Source organism: Vipera ursinii, assembly GCF_947247035.1.
Source record: "Vipera ursinii genome assembly, chromosome: 5".
NCBI classification, from domain to species: domain Eukaryota; kingdom Metazoa; phylum Chordata; class Lepidosauria; order Squamata; family Viperidae; genus Vipera; species Vipera ursinii.
The window spans coordinates 34,600,518-34,616,355 of record NC_139518.1 but is presented as its reverse complement, the minus strand read 5'-3'; the positions used below and the strand labels follow the sequence as shown (position 1 = coordinate 34,616,355).

The 15,838-nt window shown below is 39.2% G+C and overlaps 1 protein-coding gene across 1 annotated transcript in view; it reads left to right on the top strand.

Annotated features, from left to right (window-relative positions):
- TRIM42 (tripartite motif containing 42) overlaps window positions 1-10,192 on the top strand; it is a gene marked incomplete at its 5' end in the record, with an annotated part of 60,065 nt that extends 49,873 nt beyond the window's left edge. Inside the window, one exon of the mRNA XM_083364991.1 lies at window positions 10,117-10,192. The remainder of the gene's footprint in view (window positions 1-10,116) is intronic.
- Between the last annotated feature and the right edge of the window lie 5,646 nt (window positions 10,193-15,838).

Sequence of the window (15,838 nt, the reverse complement as noted above, 5' to 3'; positions counted from 1 at the left end):
ATTCAGTGCAAAAACATAGAGAATGATCCAGTCATATCACGGAATAAATACAAAAAAGAAAGAATGTTCTGCAAATCTCAAAAAAAAGCTCATTTTTATTGTAACTTTGAAAATGCAGTGGATCATACTGAAGAACAAGAAATTTAATGTTAATGGCTTCATCCCCCACCTAGAACTTTTCTTTTATGGGTACCATATCACAAGTAAATCATACGATGCAGGTGATTTTCAAAATGAGGCAATGTCTGATTCAGTCACTTGATGTCTTAACAACTGCAGTGCCACTCAGCCCACTACAGCAAAATCAATGCAAGCTATGAAAAATAAAACACTGTCACAACTCAATAACAACCAACAAACTATTACAACCACATTGCACCACCATACCAAACAGACCAATTAAAGGCCTCCTGAACAGTTTAAGTGAACCAAAAGGATGAGTAGCTCCAGAATAAAAATAGAAGTCATCTACAACATAAAGACATAAGCAACATCTACATTCCATTCAAAAGAAACAATTGAAAAGCTAAAAAAAACCTAAATACTTCCTGTTAGGTTCGAATAGACGATCACACCGTGAGGTTTAATGCAAGAACGTTTATTAACACAAGCATAAGTCAACTGGCAATTAACCGTTTAACTCCCCCTTATATAGTCAGCTACATTCAAACAGTGGCCAATCCCAGCCCAGAAACTCCCGCCTAAATTGCATCAACCAATAATTGCACTCAGAGCTTCCTGCTTCCAGAAAGGCCCATTTAATCAATCTACAGACACAACACCCCTTCCCCCCCACTAATGTTATTTATTAACATAGTCTCTCAAATATGATGGTGGCTTGTGAACCCTGGTGGGGTATCTATTACTCTTGGTGGCAACCGACTCATTAGCTGTCTGGCCTTTGGCACCTGTCCCAGATGTTTGGGCCGAGGGCTCTGATGACCCGATGTTAGTGTTCTGTTGTTGTTGACCTCTATGAGATGCACTTGAGCTACCCATTGGAATCAACTCCCAGTCATCATTGCCAAGCTGAGGCACTACGTTAGGTATCCTGGTTTGTGTTTCAACTCCACCCACACCGTCCCTGGTAACTGTTGAGCTCAGGCGGTCAGGATTGAGTATGACATCTTGAGCCTGTGTGTATTTGCCCACATCATTTTTTACAATATCAATTTCTGGGGCCCTTTTCCTTAATTGGTCTATATGTCTCTTCATTACTCTATTGCCTTCCCCCTCAATAGAATAAGACAATGGCCCCGTGACATCAATGACCACTCCCGGTACCCATTTGTCTCCCGGACCATAGTTCCTGGCCCACACTAAGTCACCGATGTTGAGAGATCGGGTTGGTATAGCCGCCTCAGCTTCTGTGGGCAGTCTGTCAGGGTGAAGTCTATCCAGCTTTGTTGTTAATCTTCTTCCCCACCTCATCTCAGCTGGGCTCTTCCCTGTGGCTGTGCAGGGAGTAGTGTGCTGTGCCAGAAGGAATTGTGCCAATCTCTGTTGCCAGTTGCCGCGGATGATGCGTTTCAGAGCGTCTTTTGTTGTTCGGACGTTGCATTCAGCCAAGCCATTGGTGGACGGGTGGAAGGGTGCCGAAGTCGTGTGCCTAATCCAATTGGCCTTGAGGAAATCCTGAAATTCAGCAGAGGTGAATTGGGGCCCATTGTCAGAGACAATCACGTCAGGTAACCCATGGGTGGCAAAGAGGCCCCTTAAAACCTGAATTGTTTTAGCTGATGACATTGTTTGTACAGGCACAACCTCCAACCACCGGGAGAAACTGTCTACCACAACTAGGAATGTTAGGCCTTGAAATGGGCCAGCGAAATCAATATGGATACGTGACCATGGATTCCTAGCCGCCTCCCACTTGTGAGTTGTTATGTGAGCCTGTTCCGGCCTAGATCTTTGACATAAGTAACATCCAGCTACGCACTCTTCAATTGCAGTATCTAGCCCAGGCCACCACAAATGGCTTCTAGCCAGAGCCTTCATGCGTACTATTCCTGGGTGGCCATCATGTAACTCAGCTAATACTGACTTCCTATGAATCTCAGGAATCACCACTTGGCTGCCCCACAACAAACATCCCAGATGAGATGATAATTCATCTTTCCTCCTAAAATAAGGTGTGAATTTGGGGTCTGGATTCTTATTGGGCCATCCCCCCTGAACCCATGCTGAAATTCTGTTAAGTGTTAGATCTTTCTTAGTGGCTATGGCAATGTCTTTTGCAGTCAATGGGCACTCAGGTATTTCATGTAGTGACAGAATCTGGCCCACTGGAGCAGGATCCCTCTCAGTGTCAGTCAGTGGCAACCTGCTTAAGGCATCTGCATGACCCATTTCCTTGCCAGGTCTATGTTTTAGGGAGAATGAGTATGCTGAGAGGAATATGGACCACCTGAGCATCCTAGGGGACATGATCTGAGGAGTCTGCTTATCCGTGGTGAACAATCCCAATAAGGGTTTGTGGTCAGTGTAAATGGTAAAGTTCCTACCATAAAGGTAATCATGGAACTTTTTTACACCTGCCACTATTGCTAAAGCTTCCCTGTCAATTTGGGCATAATTTCTTTCAGCTTTTGTAAGTGTTCTCGAATAATAAGCAATTGGCTTTTGCTGACCCTTGTCATCCATGTGGCTAATGACAGCACCCACACCATAGGGTGAAGCATCACACGCTAAATAAATTGGCTTATTTTCAATAAAGTGTGTAACAGTGGAATGGCTAGACAAAATGTCCTTCAATGTTTGAAAACTGATTCTATGTTTTTTCCTGCCATTGCCAAGGGGTTTTCTTTTCTAAGAGTCTATGTAATGGTTCAGCTATGGCAGCCTTATGTGGCAAAAATGTATGATAAAAATTGACTAATCCTAAAAAGGCTTGTAATTCAGCCTTATTCTTGGGTTCAGGTGCCAATTTAATTGCTTTAATTTTTTCAGTTGTTGGGTGAATGCCCTTCTCATCAATTCTAAACCCTAAAAATTCTGTTGATTTAACTCCTATAAAACATTTTTCCCTTTTTAATTTAAGTCCTGCAGCTCTAAATTTTCCCAGTACCTGTTCCAGTCGGTCAGCTAAGATTTCTTCAGTTTTTCCAGCAATCAGGACATCATCAAAGTAAGGGCATACACCAGGTATGCCCTTTAAGGTCCTCTCCATCACCTCTTGAAAGATGCCTGGAGCTGCTGCAATTCCAAATTGAAGCCTGTGAACTCGAAACGCCCCCTTGTGGGTTACAATCGTTTGGGCCTCGGCGGCTTCCTTAGACACGGTAAGCTGTAAATCCGCCTGCGCCAAGTCGAGCTTGGCAAAGATGGCGCCGTCCTGGATCGTCGCGAGGACCTGCTTCACCGTTGGGACCGGGTAAGCGTGTTTTTTCATTCCTAAATTTAGAGTGGCCTTATAATCGGCACAAATCCTCACATCCCCATTAGGTTTAAGGGGTGTGACGATTGGTGTCTCCCACAGGCCTCCCTCGACCGGTTCAAGTACGCCTTGGCCTACAAGCTTATCGAGCTCAGCCTCGATTTTTTGTTTAAGGGCAAAAGGCACCCTCCGGGCCTTCAATCTAATCAGTTTTACAGCGGGGTCCAAATTAAAATTAATGGGGGGGCCTTTATATTTGCCTAAAGATCCATCAAATACGTCTGCGAATTCATCGCAAACAGATTTGAGGGTCTTACTTTGAATTGTGTTTATTCCCCCTACCCAAATTCCTAAGGCAGGGAACCAATTAAGGCCTACTAAACTAGTCCTTTGGCCATCAGTCACTAACAGGTCCAATGATCCATTGAACCCCTTATAACTAACTCTAATGGAGATTTTTCCCTTAATGCTTATGGGGGATTTTTGGAAATCGGCTAGCTGGATTCCTGTCGGTTTAAGCGGAATTTTGTGACCGCTTTCCCGTTCAATGTACTTCAGGGTTTCGTATGAAATTATTGATACTGAGGCCCCTGAGTCTACCTCCATTTTGCAGGGTATTCCTTGCAATTGGACTACAATTTTTAATTTAGGCCTCAGTATGTGATTTATTTTTTTGTGTCCTATGTGGTTGACTCTCGCCCCCTCCCCGCGGTTGGATTGTTGTGCCCTAGGTCTAAGGGTCTCTATGCCAAACTCCCGGGGGGTTACCTTACCTTCGGCCCAGACGTCCAATTCGTGGATTCGGTTGTCTCGCGTCCGGTTGTGGCAAATGGCCTGGATGTGGCCGGTCTTTCCACACGATCTGCATTTCGCTGTGCAGAATCTGCATGTTGATCTGGGGTGGTTGCCCCCACAGCTACCACATCTGGTGTCTTGGTCTCTCGATCTGGGCAGGCTGTCTCGTGGCACTTTCTGCGCTGCTTGTGGTTGTTGCCTTCGGGCCTGGTCAGGAGCTTCGGTCCGCGGTGGTCTGGCTGCCATCTTACCAAATCATCTGGAGATTTCAGCTATGTCGGCCTCCCATTGCTGGTCCACCTCCCCGCTGTCCACATGGCTTTCTAGGTTGATTTCGGCTGCAGAGCCCATGCTATTTTGGGGGGGTCTCGCGTTCCCGTTGATTCATAAGTTAATAGCTCATCGAGGACCTCCTGCAGGTCTCCCGTGGGCTTAGCGATGATTCGATTTTGTAGATTCTCGTCCCGCAAGCCGAGCACCACTCGATCTCAGATCCGGATCTCTAGGTTGTCATATTTGCACCTCAAAGCCGCCTCTCTAACCGCTGCCATGAACTGTGTAATCGATTCGCCAGGTCTTTGATTCCTTTTTTCAAAAATCCGTCTCCAAAATAATTCAGACCTTTTTGGCGTGAAGTGTACCTTCAATTTTGCCAACAAGTCTGCATACGAGATGCTAGAGACCGGCAGCGGTTGACACAGGCCGACGGCAACCCGATACACAGGCGTCCCGCTAATGGTCAGAAGAGCCGCGGCTTTCTTCCTGTCGTCCGTAATGCCGTTTACTAACAGGAACCCTTCAACCTGGCCTACATATTCTTCCCAGTCTTCTGGAAATCGCGGGTCAAACTCTTTCAATGAGCCGACTTGTGCCATTGTGAAATTTTTTCGGCAGCGTTGTACTTCGGTTGACTGCGTTCAAATTTTCCCGCCTCACGCACAGCTGATTCTGCCGTTCCTTCACCGATTTGTCGTCTATCCCACCTTCGTCGCCAATTGTTAGGTTCGAATAGACGATCACACCGTGAGGTTTAATGCAAGAACGTTTATTAACACAAGCATAAGTCAACTGGCAATTAACCGTTTAACTCCCCCTTATATAGTCAGCTACATTCAAACAGTGGCCAATCCCCAGCCCGGAAACTCCCGCCTAAATTGCATCAACCAATAATTACACTCAGAGCTTCCCGCTTCCAGAAAGGCCCATTTAATCAATCTACAGACACAACACTTCCTGGTCAGCAATCAACACCAGATAAACAGAGATAAAGACCAGTATTAATACCAGACCAACAATCATGTAGTAAACAATATCCCAATCAAGGAATTACCAAGAACACTTTCACCAACACTGGCAGGGCAATCCGCCTGCATATAAACAATGAGCAAACCCAACTCCCTTCTAGCACATGATATTACCCAGTTGGGTAATGAAAAAATCTGTAAGAAAAAAACCCAAGCTAAAACAGCCAACTGAAGTCCTCATGATTTTTTGTATGCCACAGGTTCTTCCACAGTTGCTGGTTAGGGACCATTCAAATATGCCAACACATTCACATGCATGCATTCAAGTTTCCAGTTCGTACAATATTCTCTCCTAAACACACATCTCATTCATCTCCCCTCTGTTAGCTGTTTCTTATCTGCTCCTCACAATGCAGAACATGAGTTATTTATTGCCATTAGAAGTGGAAAACATGTCAGTCAGCTGTCTGATCTTTACCATAATCAGGAGCTGGAATCACATGTCTTCACCTCTGCAGTGTATATTTCTGGAAACCAGGGAACATGTTTCCCACCAAAAGAATTTTGGATGGTGTTTTGTAGAATTTATGAAAGATGATCTGGCAATTAAAGTAATAAAATTCTGGATTTTGAACCTAGAATGAGAAGAACACTATATCCCAAAAATGCATTTAATATCCACTTCCACAAAAAAATAAATCATTGTATGCCTCACAGAGTCACTTCCTCCTAGCTTCATCAGGTACTCACTGCCAGAAATCTCCAATTTATCTCCAGTCTATCTAGCCACAACAGAATAGTGCAATTAGTCTTGGATGAAGTCCAAAATATTTTGCTTTGGGTGCCTGTCCCATATTCTGGTTGTAACCAGCTCCTTGGTTGAGCTGGTCTTGCATACCCAGTTCCCAAACAGCATTTCCAAAAAGTTTAAAGGTAAGATTTTCATTCAAAACCAACAGGTAGTAGTAGAATGGCCAATGGTCAGAAAAAAACAACATAAAAATGACCTCTGTGTTCTACATTCAGTAAGTGTTTTAAAATATACCTTTGAGATAGAAACTCATGTTTGCTATATAAATATTTCTCAAATCAACCTCCTCTTTATCTGCTAAATTCAATTATGATTTAAAGCTTTATTAAGGTACTCAGTGTAAAACTTTCATATAGCTATCATTAAACACTTATTTTAATAGTAGCTATATAAATATATTCAGTAAAGCATAAACAGGGTCATTTGATTTTTTGTCAACCTATCAGTTCTTTTCCTTCTAGAAATATACAGTCAATGTCTTTCACAGAAGGCATACTCTAGAGTGGTACAGATATACTGTATGGTAAGTAAGTAAATAAATACCATGGACAAAGTGGTTTGGTACTATCCACTATATGCCTGCTATAGGTGCCTGCTATAGAAAAATAAGATTATATTAAGAAGAGTTAGAGTTCTTCCTTCCACAACCATACAGTGACATTTTTAAGCATAGCATCCAACTGAAATTATATGTAAAATAGTGTATGAGGTAGGAGAGATACTTTTTGTCAATCTCTTTCTAATAAGAAACCTAACTTTATATCGTGTCTTATCATTTCCGGTCAAACTTTATGCTTAATAATTTCCTTAGATTTACTGGTCAGGATATAATTTTATAAATGAGCTGGGTTTGGCTAAATTTTTTAAAGAGTGATTCAATATAAAGCCTCCTGAATTTTAACAATAGATTCTAAAATACAATAAATGATTACATTTTAAAACCATATGTGACTTGTTTAAATAAAGTTTTCTGAAGTTAATACAACTATTTTAAAAAATAATTTAAGACCACAAATTTATTAGTTGAAAAGGTAATTCCCTAGACCAGGCATGTCAAACTCGCGACATCACGTGACGTCATGCAACATATCAGAACTTTTTCCCATTGCCAAAAATGGGATGGGCGCAGTTTCTCCATGACACTCCGGCCCGCGGGCTGGCAGTTTGACACCCCTGCCCTAGACCATCTAATTTCTTCTCTATATTATTGTGTGCACTAAAATTATGTTTTGCAAAAATAAAAAATTGGCATAATTTTTAAATTTAATTCACAGAGAATTACTATTCCCCCTTTCTTCTGAACAGACCACTTGCCATTTTTTGCTACATCAAATTTATCCAATTAAGAGGATAAAGTGCTTGATAAATAAGATTAGCATGGATACTAGTTTAATATCTCCCATACTGTAAAATAAGCAAGAAATGAGCATTTACAGTATATAAACGTTAAATTGGAAGCCCCTCTTTAATTTTATATTAACTGCTGTGATGTGGTGTTTTATCACTAATGATCTATTCAAGGCCTGAAGTTTCATATTTTGATAAAAAGAAAATCAGAAATGTTTTTCTATAAATAATATAGGCCTGACCTAAATTTTGCCCTGCTCATTTCAACTATAGTCATGAAAGAGTGCAGATCATTGTTAAAAATAATGTATTTAATGGTATATTGATAAAGTGATATAATTTTCTAATTGAACCTGTTTTTCATTATGCAGTTTATGTACCTCAAGATTGATTAAGTGATAATTGCATCTGATGTATAACTTATGAACAGGAACAAATGGCTCATCAGATGAAAAATGATGAGACTGCAGGTTCAGTCTTTAACTGATTCATGCAACATTTGCTCTAGTTATATTTAAAACTGTTGCTATTTCAGTTTGAAAATCACAGTATTTCAGTAGTTTCAGAACCATCTTCCATTTCAGCCTCAGGGAGCTTGGGAACTATGATAAACAAGTATTTAAATTTCATGAAATTGTTTATTTTATGCTCTTGTAGATTAATTAAAATGATATGTTGGTGTACAACAATGAAACAATCATAGAATCATAGCTCTTGTTAAAAAGAGAAATGGTTCAAGCTTTTAGAGGCTTGTAAACCCTTCCAACAATATGGTTTATTGTACAATAAAAGATATTGACTCCAGAGATCACTCTCCTGAAGAAAGATGAAGATGCATCTGGTAATATCCCTACTTCTAAAAGACAGATTGTGCTTCATTAAGTGGAGGTGAAATATCCTGAAACACATTATTTTCTTTCTGGGTAGGATAACTGGGAAATATTTTGGAAATATTTATAGGAAATAATTGGGAAATAATATATTGAACTATATCATGTTAGAAATGTGTTTTGGAAGTTATTCTGCAAACGTCATATGGAAGAGAAGACTTGTTCTATTTAATCAGAAGACTCATATTCATTACTATGATTGTAGCCAGATGTATTGCATCAACATATTGACATTCTAGTCTTATGTGATGAGAAGAGACAGTGATGTGCTTGCTCTCTCAGTGCTGTCTATTTTGTCCTTGACATCTGGCCCTTCCGCCTTCTATATTTAGCAAATGGATGCAAACACTGTTGTGCAAAATCTTCATGAATTTTGAACTTGTATGCATGAACAGGAAGCTCCTATTGCATACTGTTACACACCTGATTTGGGAAGTACAGTTGTCCAATATTAAAATATCACAGGGAGTAGTCCCCACTCTTTGCCTACATGATTCAAATTATAGGAGGATAAGGATGTTTTCATGTGTTTTTAAAACAATCAAAATTCAATAAGCCAGAAGTGGATAATCAGGGTTGCTCTAAGATATTTTAGCAAAGGATGATATAAACTGCAATATAGAGAAAATGATTGGATTCAGCTGGCACTAAATTTTGCTTCTCCTCTAGGGATAGGACACATCTTGAAAATAATATATTAAACTAGAAGACATGACATGCTGTACTGAATATATTCTTACACCTTATCACTGATCTCTGACCATCAGTATCTACCTGATATAAAGGATAGTTATCTCAAAGGTAGAGTGGTCTCTGCCACAAACAGTGATAGAGGTAGAAGAAGGATCTGAATATGTAGCTACACCCAGTAGTCCAGTAAATTCATTTTAATAGTTCTTTTCATGAGAAGAAAAAATGGCAAAGAGCAGACACTGGAAACTCCCGCATAATGTTACTTCTTTGTCTCTTCTGGGAAAACCATTCACAAAGAAAAAAGAGCTAGAGCTATCATCCACAAACTATTCTCTCCTTCCCATTTGTTCAGAGCAGTTTGAAACATTGGGATATTATATGTATCATCACTATGAATGATTAAGTTACCTTTTAATAGTCTAGGTTTTCATTCATATACAGTATATAAAGTTAATATAGCAGAAATGTTTGCCTTAGCTAAACTACATTAGTAACAAATACATGATAAGAATTTTCAAAATATTTCAAAAAATGACAGCTGTATGCCTCAAGTATCCACTCCTACTCAACAATATCTAGTAAATAAAATTGATAATGCTGAAGAGCTTATTTGGGTTAGAATGAGTGGAGGGAAAAATAAAAACAGTATTTGCATCTCTGTAATTATCTACCTGCCTACAAAAAGATATAAATGATGCTTTCCAGAAACAAATGCATATTTTTCAAAGAAACATATAGTAATGACACAGTACTTTAATTACTCTAACAATAGCAAGTTTGAGTTTGTAGTTAAAGATATGAAGCCTAATTTTTAAAAAGCCTTTTATTGTACGCTGCACATAATAATGTTTTCTGACATGGGAAGCTATATAAATATGATAGCTATATAAATATGATAGATGAAGAATGAATGATGTCATCAGTCATGATTTTGTGCCAATCACTTCCTTTTGAACTTAGGAAGAAGGCAATGGCAAACCATTTCTGAAAATGTTGTGAAGAAAACTGCATGGATTGGAATCATGGAAACCAGGAATCAAGACTCACCTCAAGATTGACAATTTTCTCCCTCAGAGTGTGAGCAAAGCCATGACGATCAAAGCCACAAGAGGATCAACTATTCATGGTGTAATGCTAACCAATAGGAAAGAATTTCTTAAGAAAGCAGAAGTAATAGGAATTTCACTTTTTTGTTATAGCACTTTTTATGTGGTTTTTCCCCCTCTCTTTGACAATGTATGTATCACTATCAGTATTATTTTTCTGTTTTGTTCTTTTTTATTTTTTTAATTTTAAAAAATCAATAAATATAAACCCAGTACAATAATATATAGGAGTTCATTGCAGGAGAAGCTGATAGGAAAAAGAAGACAAAATGAGAAGGAGATACTAAAAACAGAATTGCAAACAATTTCTATGAAGAGAAAAATGAAAGAAGCAGAAGTTATTATGACTACACAAAAGCTGGATGAGGATCAGAAAACAAACAAAAAGCTCTATGTAGATAATGGATGGAGGACTATGATACCACCATATAAAGAACGTTAGGATGGTATCAGCTAAGCCAAAGCTCAGCATGAGTTAATATTAGCATAGTAGTCTAAGAATGAAAAGGGTTTCTTCAGCTATGTTCAAAATAAAAGGAAAGTATTTGTATACCAGTTACCCACTGATCATGTGAACAAGTAATAGAAGTGAGGTACTAAACACCAATTCTTGGTCTATTCTGTCCAGTTAGAACAGACATGTCAAACACAAGGCCCGGGGGCCGGATCCGGCCTGCGAAGTGGTTTCATGTGGCCTGTGAAGCCATCCTGGAAACAGTGAGGGAACGGCCCCCACTGCCTTGGCCCTGGCCCAGAGACCCTCCTTCTGCCAGAGACCCTCAGATCTGTCCCACTCCTGCCCAGGCCCCCATAGGCACCCTTGATACGAACGATGTAGAGCTGGCCACGCCCACCCAGTAGGCCATATGCACTCTAGCCATGCCCACCCAGTAGGCCACACCCACCCAGGCCATACCCACCTGGCCCCTTGAGGGCAACCGCAATGCTGATGTGTCCCTCAATGAAATTGAGTTTGACACCCTTGAGTTAGAAGGTTGGAGAGAAGAAGAAGGTTGTGCTTCACAAGGTGGTTGTAAGCAGCAGAATGAATGAGGCATGACTGACCATTGATACTGACTGAATCATGGTCAGAGAGTATCTCTTTCCTTGAAATGAGTTGAAATCTCTGGGTCAAATAGATGCATCCCAGGATACTGAAGTAACTAGCCGATAGGTTATTGTTGTACATTAGATTTGAGAAATACAGATAACCGGAGTGCAAGAAATGTTATTTGTATTTTCAGAAAGATTGGGGAACTACAGACTAGTCTGCTTGACACTAATACATGGGAGAATGCTACAGCATATCATAAAGTAAATAAAATAGAAATGCAACAACTAGCAGAAGTCAACAATGATTTGTCAAGAAAAAAACCCTCACCTAACAGAACTCCTTTCCTTTTTATTTAACAGGGATTTGTTTACTTGTTATGCTTATTATATCTCTATAGTCTTTCTTGACTTGAATAAAGCATTTGATAATGCACTTCATGACATGCTGATTAGTAGGTAAGAGGTGTGGTTTGGATGAGTTAGGGTGATTACCTGCTTTTAAACCCTATTTATCAATGCTCATCAAACTGGAACGAAGTACCGAATAGGATACCACATTATTCAGTGCTGGCCTTCCTCAATATTTTTCTTAATAGGTTTGATAAAAAAGTGAGGCTTATTAATTAAATCTTTATATGAAAAATAATAGGGCTAGGGTAGAAGAAATAAATAAATTCAGAACAATCTTAGATTAGAAAAATGAGTGAAAAGTAGAAGAATAACTTTAATATGAAACTTAGGTAAAGTTTTTTATTTAGGAAATTGAAATCAAATGAATATTTGAAGAATAGGGGACTCTTGCTTTCATAGCAAGATTTATGAAAGCAATACTTGATCATGAATTGCAAATGTATCAGCAGTATGATGTTGCTGAAAAAAGACATAGGTACAATTTTAGGTTGTATCAATATATAGTTTGTAAATCACAGGAAATAATAACTTAATCTTTTGGGATCAGAATTTCGGCATCATACTTTTAAAGTGATTTAAACTGGAAGAGATTCAGTAAAGGCCATCAAGGATGAGCATAGGGCTAAAGTTCTATGAAAGTAGATTTAAAGAACTGAGCATGCAAAAAAAATGTGTGGACTTTCCCTGGTTGTTGCATCAAAGACATCAAAAGGTGGAGAGAAAAAGCTGAGCCATTTATGTACTACAAAGCAGCAACATTTACTGAATTGCATTATGTGTTCTAACTCTGACTTCATTTTGTCTCCATTAATTTTTCATAATCATTATGAGATCAGATAAAAACTACTGTAATTTTTTGATCATATATGGATATAGAAAGTGCCAATTTGTAAAGTCATAATTCTCTATAATGATGATAGGAGATATATACACATGGATGTTAGTGATCAGTGCAAGAAGGTGATCCTGTGCAAAATGATTGCATTTTTACAAAGTGGAATATTTTTACGACTGCTGTGTTCAGTAACATAATAAATGTATGTGGTACCTCAAGCATGAAATTGCAAAGGGCAACAAACATTAACAAATCAGCAAAGCAGGTGCTTAGAGGAAATAACCAAGATGAACTTGCCTATCATGAAACATCCCTTCCATTACAGATGGAATTTATAACTACTTTAACCACTTGGAGGGTGTTGAAAATATAACCACTAAATTGTTTACTGATTATTGACCAAAAGTGCTTGTTTGGCAAGGACATTTCATTTGTAAGCACTAAGAGGTACAGGTGTGCACATGGATGGTGTATCCATCTTGACTCTTGGTACATTCATGAGAAAAATGTTGATACATTACTGGGCCATTTATTTGTGTACCATACACAGGCTTTTCCTATACTCACAGGCTTTTTCTATACTCACTGACCCAAGGAAAAAGCAATTACATTAAATCACCCAATATAATGCAGGCAAACATCTTGTCACAATGCTCAACCCACACACAGAGAAGAAAAGTTTCAATCCATGTTTGCTTTTTTACTTTTTTACCAAATTAGATGTACAATTACAAAAGGCTGTTTTATTCCAAATATTTTATTTATTTATTTATTTAATTTGATTTATATACCTTGATAAAATAACCTTGATCATGGACATTCAATTGCAATATTATATTGTTTTATTCTTTCTACTCCAACAATCCATCATGGATTTAACATTTTTACTGTTCTAGGGAAATTAATTCAATTTTGCTGTCCTATGGAATCAATTTATTGGGAAAAGGAGGAAAGGCAGAAGATAGGATGCCAATTATGGTACTCAGTTAATGTTGCTCAGCATTGCTAGCTTCTTAAACCAAAACTCACTAAAATTGAAATATCAGGAAATGTATCTTAATCCTTTGGGATAAATAATTTTCTCCAATGCTGCATAAGGGTTCATCCTCAAACTACCTCCTTGCAATCACATGATAAAAATTGCCTGACTAGACATGTTCTATGTACAAATTGCAATAACCCCTTATCAATTATTTCCGCTGCTAATCTGGTAAATAAAAGCAGGAGTCTGTTAGTAGCCTGCTGTTATGCTTAAGATGCTCTTAATCTTATGGACATACAGGTGAAACTCGAAAAATTAGAATATCGTGCAAAAGTTCATTTATTTCAGTAATGCAACTTAAAAGGGGAAACTAATATATGAGATAGACTCATTACATACAAAGCAAGATATTTCAAGCCGTGATTTGTCATAATTGTGATGATTATGGCGTACAGCTCATGAAAACCCCAAATCCACAATCTCATTAAATTAGAATATTGTGAAAAGGTGCAATATTCTAGGCTCAAAGTGTCCCACTCTAATCAGCTAATTAAGCCATAACAGCTGAAAAGGGTTCCTGAGCCTTTAAATGGTCTCTCAGTCTGGTTCAGTAGGAATCACAATCATGGGGAAGACTGCTGACCTGACAGTTGTGCAGAACACCATCATTGACACCCTCCATAAGGAGAGAAAGCCTCAAAAGGAAATTGCAAAAGAGGTTGGATGTTCCCAAAGTGCTGTATCAAAGCATATTAATACAAAGTTATGTGGAAGGGAGAAGTGTGGAAGAAAAAGGTGCACAAGCAGCAGGGATGACCGCAGCCTGGAGAGGATTGTCAGGAAAAGGCCATTCAAAAGTGTTGGGGACTTTCACAAGGAATGGACTGAGGCTGGAGTCAGTGCATCAAGAGCCACCACACAGAGACGGATCCTGGACATGGGCTTCAAATGTCATATTCCTCTTGTCAAGCCGCTCCTAAACAACCAACAACATCAGAAGCGTCTTACCTGGGCTAAAGAAAAACAGACCTGGTCTGTTGCTCAGTGGTCCAAAGTCCTCTTTTCTGATGAGAGCAACTTTTGCATCTCATTTGAAAACCAAGGACCCAGAGTCTGGAGGAAGAATGGAGAGGCACACACTGCAAGATGCTTGAAGTCCAGTGTGAAGTTTCCACAGTCTATGTTGATTTGGGGAGCCATGTCATCTGCTGGTGTTGGTCCACTGTGCTTCATTAAGTCCAGGGTCAACACAGCCGTCTACCAGGAGATTTTGGAGCACTTCATGCTTCCTTCCGCAGACGAGCTTTATGGGGATGCTGACTTCATTTTCCAGAAGGACTTGGCACCTGCCCAGACTGCCAAAAGCATCAAAACCTTGTTCAATGACTGTGGGATTACTGTGCTTGATTGGCCAGCAAACTCGCCTGACCTGAACCCCATAGAGAATCTATGGGGCATTGCCAAGAGAAAGATGAGAGATATGAGACTGAACAATGCAGAAGAGCTGAAGGCTGCTATTGAAGCATCCTGGTCTTCCATAACACCTCAGCAGTGCCACAGGCTGATAGCTTCCATGCCACACCGCATTGAGGCAGTAATTACTGCAAAAGGGGACCAAACCAAGTACTGAGTACATATGCATGCTTATACTTTTCAGAGGTCCAATATTGTTCTGTGTATACTCCTTGTTTTATTGATTGCATATAATATTCTAATTTTCTGAGATTGTGGATTTGGGGTTTTCATGAGCTGTATACCATAATCATCACAATTAAGACAAATCATGGCTTGAACTATCTTGCTTTGCATGTAATGAGTCTATCTCATATATTAGTTTCCCATTTTAAGTTGCATTACTGAAATAAATGAACTTTTGCACGATATTCTATTTTTTCAAATTTCATCTGTATAGTCCACAAATAACAGTTGCTTCCATTGCTTGCAAAATTTCTATTGTGGATGGTGCATCACTGCAGTTCTATAGGCTTGTGGGCTGGTTTTTCAAAGCTCTATGGAGATTTCATAAGAAAGCAGGAATTGCTTGGTTGATTTTTCCAGCTTATATAAACCTCACTTCACCTCCTTTATTCTACTTTACTCTACTCTACTTGCAACTGTTGAGGAAACTCCTAGCTGCAAAACTGTTCTGCTATCATGCTTTCTATGATAATATATAACAACAACAACAACTTTTATTGATTAGCCCTTGGGCCATATCAAAGTACAAAGTTTATGATAATATATGATAAATAGACTGGTATCTGACAGCCGTTCCATTCTCTCCTTCTTCCAATA